Source organism: Sturnira hondurensis, unplaced genomic scaffold, assembly GCF_014824575.4.
Source record: "Sturnira hondurensis isolate 20B ecotype Veracruz unplaced genomic scaffold, ASM1482457v3 Scaffold0007865, whole genome shotgun sequence".
NCBI lineage: Eukaryota > Metazoa > Chordata > Mammalia > Chiroptera > Phyllostomidae > Sturnira > Sturnira hondurensis.
Window position 1 is genome coordinate 12,160,276 of NW_028080496.1, and position 6,737 is coordinate 12,167,012.

The window sequence follows — 6,737 nt, forward strand, 5'->3', positions numbered from 1 at the left end:
GAAAATTTAAAAGAAAGGTAGCAAAAACATTTTTATACCCTGAAAAGAAAACTAAAGCCCTGAAATGAGGGACTGGAAGATAAAGTCAAGGACACCTCTGTGAAAGCAGAACAACAACAAAAGCCTAAAAATGGGAAATAGGGGAGAAAAAATAAAAGTTAGAGAACCATCAGAAAGGCCACTGATCAGAGAACAGATCGTCCAAAGGAGTGATCGGTAAAACACGGTGGGGAGCAGGGGGCGGTGATCGTGAAAGAATGAATCCAAGCAAAGTCTCCCCAACTGAGGAACGTGCGTTAGAAGGGCCGCAGAGAGAGCCCAGCACAAAGGGGAAAAATTGCCCTTTGGCAAGGGCACCCCAAGGCACATGGCTGTCGAAGTTCAGAATAGTGGGGACAGAGTGTCCTGGCATTAGAAGCAGGTCACGCAGAGAGAGGCAGGTGTCAGGATGGCTCGTGGGCTTCTCTGCAGCTGGGAGCAGAAGTGGGAAGGCAAAGAGCAAAGCCTTGGGAAGCCCACAGGATGACTCTTCAGTCTTCAGCCAGCCAAAGCAGAAACCAAGTTCCAGTGGGTCTTGAACAACACAGGTCTGGACTGCACAGATCGGCTGCCTCGCACGCACGCCCTCCACTGGGGCCCTGGCCCATAACCTGGGCATGTGCCCTGCCTGGGAATCGAACCGGCGACCCTTTGGTCCACAAGCTAGCATTCAATCCACTGAGCCACACCCTCCAGGGCTTCCTTATGATTTTCTTAATAACATGTTCTTTCTCTAGCTTGCTTTATTGTAAGAATATAGTGTGTAATACTTATAACATACAAAATGTGTGTTAATCAGCCCTGGCCAGTGTGGATTGGAGCGTTGTCCCATAAATGGAAGGGTCCTGGGTTCGATTTGCGGGCAGAGCACATGCCTAGGTTGCAGTTCTCTCCCATTCAGGGCACCTGCAAGAGGCAGTCAATTGTGGTTTCTCACATCGATGGTTCTCTCCCTGTCTCTCCTCCCACCCCTTCCCCCCTTTCTAAAATCAATAAGCATGTCCTTGGGTGAGGATTAAAACTATGTTTTAAATATCAACCGCGCAGGGGGTCAGCACCCCCACCCCTGTATTGTTCAAGGGTCAACTGTATCTCTAAACCCACGAGGTGTCCAAAAATGTACCTTCCGCACACCCTTCCTCATGGTGGGAAGCTACCAGAGATAATGCCTCGGCAAAAAGAAGACATTCACCCAGGAAGGGCGGGGTGGGTGGTCCAGGAAGCAGATGAGCCACACAGCAGAGAGGGGAGAGGCAGCCGAGGGCCACCGGGCCAAGCCAGGGCAGGTCAGAAGCTGCAGAGACACCCCTCCAGAAGGTGAACTAGATAGAATGCGGGAGGAGCTGGGTCAGGCTGTGCACAAACATCCGGCAAAGCTCAGTGGTGGCTTTGCTGCCCACAGGGAGGCCCCAGGCTGACAGGGCTGCCCTCCTCTGCATACCAGGGGCATCCAACCTTTGGTATTTCTGGGCCACACTGGAAGAAGAGTTATCTTGGGTCACTCATTCAATACATTGCAGCACATCATCACAGAAAATCATAATGTTTTGAGTAACTTTACTGTTTTGCATTGGGCCTCATGTGGCCCAAGGGCTGTGGGTTGGACACCCCTGGGAGTGGGCCAGTGACCCTGGCAGGGGAATGGGGAAGTATTGACTCGGAGATGTCACTTAGGTTTGTGTCCCACACACAAAACACACTTCCCCCTCCCCCAGGGGGCCTGACCCACTCTTGTGAACCTGTGCAATCTGGATCAGAGACAGACGAAAGAGAGGCTGGGTAAGAGTGACAGGTTCAGGACCTCTGTGCAGCCCTATACCTCCCGTGGTTCTTGGTCTGGATACTGATGACCTAAAGACAGTTGTCTGCCCCCCTGGCCCCAGCCCCACGGAGCACCCCCAGGCATGAGGGTGGACGGAACAGAGGAACACAACAGCCCTATTCAGAGATGGAGGGGTGGCGGTCCCCAGCACAGAGTGGCCATAGCAACCCTGAAATCCCTCTGGGCAGGATTGCCCCCAGTCCTGGAGTGAGAATGTTCATTTTTTAAAAAAATTTTCTTCTTTTTTTTAATCCCCACCTGAGGACATTTTTCCTGAGGACATTTTTTTTTCATTGCTTTAAAGAGGGGGCAGGGAGAGAGAGAGAGAGAGAGAGAGAAANATACCTCCCGTGGTTCTTGGTCTGGATACTGATGACCTAAAGACAGTTGTCTGCCCCCCTGGCCCCAGCCCCACGGAGCACCCCCAGGCATGAGGGTGGACGGAACAGAGGAACACAACAGCCCTATTCAGAGATGGAGGGGTGGCGGGTCCCCGGCACAGAGTGGCCATAGCAGCCCTGAAATCCCTCTGGGCAGGATTGCCCCCAGTCCTGGAGTGAGAATGTTCATTTTTTAAAAAAATTTTCTTCTTTTTTTTTAATCCCCACCTGAGGACATTTTTCCTGAGGACATTTTTTTTCATTGCTTTAAAGAGGGGGCAGGGAGAGAGAGAGAGAGAGAGAGAGAGAGAAAGAGAAAGAGAGAGAGAGAAGCGTCAGTATGAGAGAAATACAGATTGGTTGCCTTCTCCTACATGACCCAACTGGGGATCAAACTGGGTACGTTTCCTGACCAGGAATCAAACCAGGGACCTTTCCATCTATGAGACAGGAGGATGCTCCACCCAAGTGAGCCGCACCGGCCAGGGTGAGGATGCCCTTGAATTATTCCAGTCTTGCTCCCTGGGGAGTCCTGGCCAGTCCACTGCCCTGTGGGATCCTCTCCGCCCTCAGCAGGTTCTTCCATTGCCATCGTCCTCCTTGGCTGTACTGGGGTGGGAGTGGGGGCACATTAGGAATGTGGACCCTCCAGGGGCTGAGCAGTGTGTTTGGTATTAGCAGGGGGGAGTCATTCATTACCAGATAATTAGGTCGGAAGGCTGCAACCCTCATGAGTGGGATTAGTGGCCTTATTATAAAGGGGACCCCACAGAGCTCCTGGCCCCTTCTGTCACGTGAGGAGACTGCAAGAAGACTGTAGCCATCTATGAAGCAGGAAGCTGCCCTTGCTGGACATTGAGTCAACTGACACTTTGATCTTGAACTTCCAGCCCCCAGAACTGTGAGAAATAAATGCATGTTGTTTATAAGCCACCCAGTCTGTGGTCTTCTCTTTTAGCGGCCTGAATGGACCTAGATACCAATGAACTCCACCCCCATTTCCATAGTGATGACTGACCACACTCCCCGCATAGCTGGCCATTAGGTGTGACCATGTGACTGAGTTTCCAGCCTGGGAATATGAACTGAGGAGCCGTGGGTTTTTAGGGGACTGGGTCGTTTATCCTAAATGTCCTCTTTCTCCGTCTGCCAGCTGGGTGCTCGTGACAACAAAGCCCACGGGGATGTTGAAGCCACCAAACCAGAGAGCCTGGGACCCAGAAATCTGGCGCAAAGCCCTGCCCCAAACAGTCACTGTGTATGCGCGACAGTCCATCAGGGTCTGCTTGTTACTGGAACCGAGTCTACTTTAACTGTTAGGAGTTAAAGGAGGAGGAGGAGATGGGGAAAAAAGGAGGCTATGTTTTATTCTCTGGTGTTGTTTTCTGGGCTTGGCCTCCTGGTGGCAGCCAGGCTGCGGGGCACCAGCTCTGGGCCCAGGGCCCCTGGAAGCCCCCGGAGTCTCCCTCACCTGCTTCTACCTGTCTCCTGACCGAGTCTCAGTAGCACAGAAAACCATTCGCACCAAAGAGGTCTCGGACCCTCGGGTGGTTGCTGACCATTGCAGAACCGGATGTGGGGTGCACTTCTGATCAAAGCCCTTGTCATGGGCATTGGTGGTGGTTCCACGTGTGAACAATGAGAGCGAGCCCTTCTCTATCATGTGACAAGGGGGTGGGGCGGCACACTCTCGTCTCTGGGTCCATCTCCCCGTGGCCCTCCATGCGGAATCACTCACCGGCCCTACGTGATGGGAGCCAACTTCACATCTGGTGCACGTCTGCCGGGAAAAGGTTAAAGCCAGAAAGGCTTGCGAGACCGCGCCAGCCAGAGACCAGAGAGGGTCTGCCTGGAGCACAAGAGGAAGGCACGTTAACATGACGGACGGTTGCTTCCCGCCTGGATGGAGCAGATGGCTGCCACTCCAAACGAGACAACTGGCAGGGGCCCCTGCCCGCCTCTGTGACGCTTTGGGGGGGGGCTGTCTGCTCTGGGTGATCATTGTCGGTGTTGTGGCACATCCCCTCCCCCACAAGGGTTGGCTGTCCGCCACCCATGGCATACACACCCTTGGGGGAATCCTTCAGACCTCTGCCGATGCGGGGACACTTGGGGAAGCCCCCCGGAAGGTACCACGCCTCCTCGGGTTCCCACGGAGAACCCTGACCCCAGGTAGACCCAGAGATCTCGCAGAAAAAGATGCAGAGTCCAGAGTCTGACGTCCGAGTCCCGTCAGCCTCTCAACGGTGCCTCGCCCCCAGCCTACAGGAAGCTAGCTAATTAATGTGGAAATTCATCAAATCAATTAAATACGAGCCAGGTTGGGCCGTGTGGGGCTCTCACGGGACTAAGGAGTAATCGCGTTAATGGGATTGGAAGGATCGCCTTGGAGGAGGATCAAGACTCCCCAGAATTCTCAGCTATTTGCAGGTGGAATTTAGCAGAGAGTGGAGGGGCGGCGGGGCGGTTGGCTGATACGACATCGATGAAGCAGTACTGTTGTTAGTAGTGAAGGGAGCCCCTGAGAATGTCGGTCAGGCATCATCAAATCACCCAAAGGGAGGCTGGAACTGCCCTGCCGGTCACGCCACCCATGGCCAGGGGAGCTCTTCAGGCCGGGTGCACGATGTCCGTCACCGCCTTCAGGGGGACGTCCATCTGTCCCTCACACCCTCCTTCTGTTCAACTGACTTTCTGGGCTTTGGGCTTCTGCATAGAACAGTGGACGGGGAGAGCAGGTAGCTCTCAGTCCTAATTTTGTCGTTGATGGGAAGCATTTTCCAAATGCAGTGTGAATGGGTTCTTTCTACCCCAGCCTCTTGGCACTGGGGCCTCCGGGTTTGGGGTTTGGTTTTGGCACTTGGTATGAAACTTCCTTCCCATGTGAAGCAGAGAAGCGCAGCCCAGGCTATTAATATTTCAGGAGAAAAAAAAAATGTTCCTCTGAGGAAAAGGAAGGGAGAAGTTGAAAAGGAATTAGTGTTAAATCACGTGGCAGGGAACCTGCGAGCACCCCAGAGGCCGCCATCTGGGACCAGAAGTCATTTCCCAAAAGTCCAGAAACAGTGCCCCCTGGAAACCGCCAAGGCCCTTTGCGTGGTGGGCATGGGGTCTGGTGGGTGACCACCCGGCGGGCCCTCCGAAGGAGCGGGGCTGGGCACGTTCCCGTGCGGCCCACGCCTATCATCTTGTGATGGACTGACCCTGCTAACTCTGGTGTTTGCCACCTTGGGACAGTCAGGGACTCGTTCCAATTCCCGTCACCCTGTGAGGTTCCATTGGACACCTAGCCAACGAGCATGCGCAAAGTGTGTTTTTTTTTAATTGTTTGTTTTTGTTTTTGCTTTCCTGGGCAGAGGGGCAGAGGGTGGAGCGTACCAAAGGCCACACCTGTAACCTCACTCTGAGGTATCCCAGGGCTCTCCCCAGCAGGTTGCTTGTTGGTCTGTTGGAGCCCAGGTTGGGTATGGGATTTTCAAGGTCACTGTGAGCTTGGTCAAGGTGACCCATTTCTCTTCCCCAGGTCCCAGCCCAGCTGATGGGTGTTACCTTTCCCACAGCCTTGACATTGTCCTCTAGTCTGTGCTGGGGCCTGGCTTTCACAGGGGGCGGCACTGGCCACGCTGGGTACCCCCTCCACTCCGCTCACTGGGCTTCACAGCCTGCCTGGACTTTCACAGCTTCCAAGTGGTTTGGGACTACGGGGAGCCCCAGCAGGGAATCGCCGGAGAGAGAAGGGGGGACCCTCCCCAGGGGTGTCTGTGGACTGGCTGTGTCCCTCGGGAGCAGGCCCTGGCTCTGAGGGAACCCCTTTGTACACAGCTGTTTTCCGGTTCAGACAGCAGGCACTGTCTGCTGGCCCCAGGGGACTCTGGGCAGTAACTGGTCCTTTGGGGGTGCTCTTTCCACCCAAGGGGATACCCTGTCCCTGCAACTCCCCTGCACGGTGCATCCGCAAGGCCTCACAGGCCCCTCCCTGCAGGCATGAGGGTGCATTTGCATCTGCAGCCTACAGGACACACACAGAGTTTGACGATTCTCCCCAAATCCCAGTAACCCTCCTTATTTGGAGTGCAGTAAAGGGCATCTTGTGCTGCAGACTCCCGCTGACTGTAGGCAATGAGGTCTGGCTTCCAGGGTAGGTACTGAGTGTGCCCCCAAAATGCAGATGGACCTGGGACACAACACCTGGAGCCGAGTTGAGGCAGCAGAGCTCTGTGGGAGTCGTGCAGAGCATCCAGAGCAGGGGAAATGGGTGCAGAAGCAGGGTAGGTAACGGGAGTTGGTGGGCCCAACCAGGACTGAAGGGGACTCGGGGTATGGTGGCAGAGGTGGCCCCAAAGAGCTGGATAAGGGCAGAGGGTCAGTGTTGGGAACAAGAAAAATAGTCTCAGCCCCAAGGAGCCTGCNTGAGTGTGCCCCCAAAATGCAGATGGACCTGGGACACAACACCTGGAGCCGAGTTGAGGCAGCAGAGCTCTGTGGGAGTCGTGCAG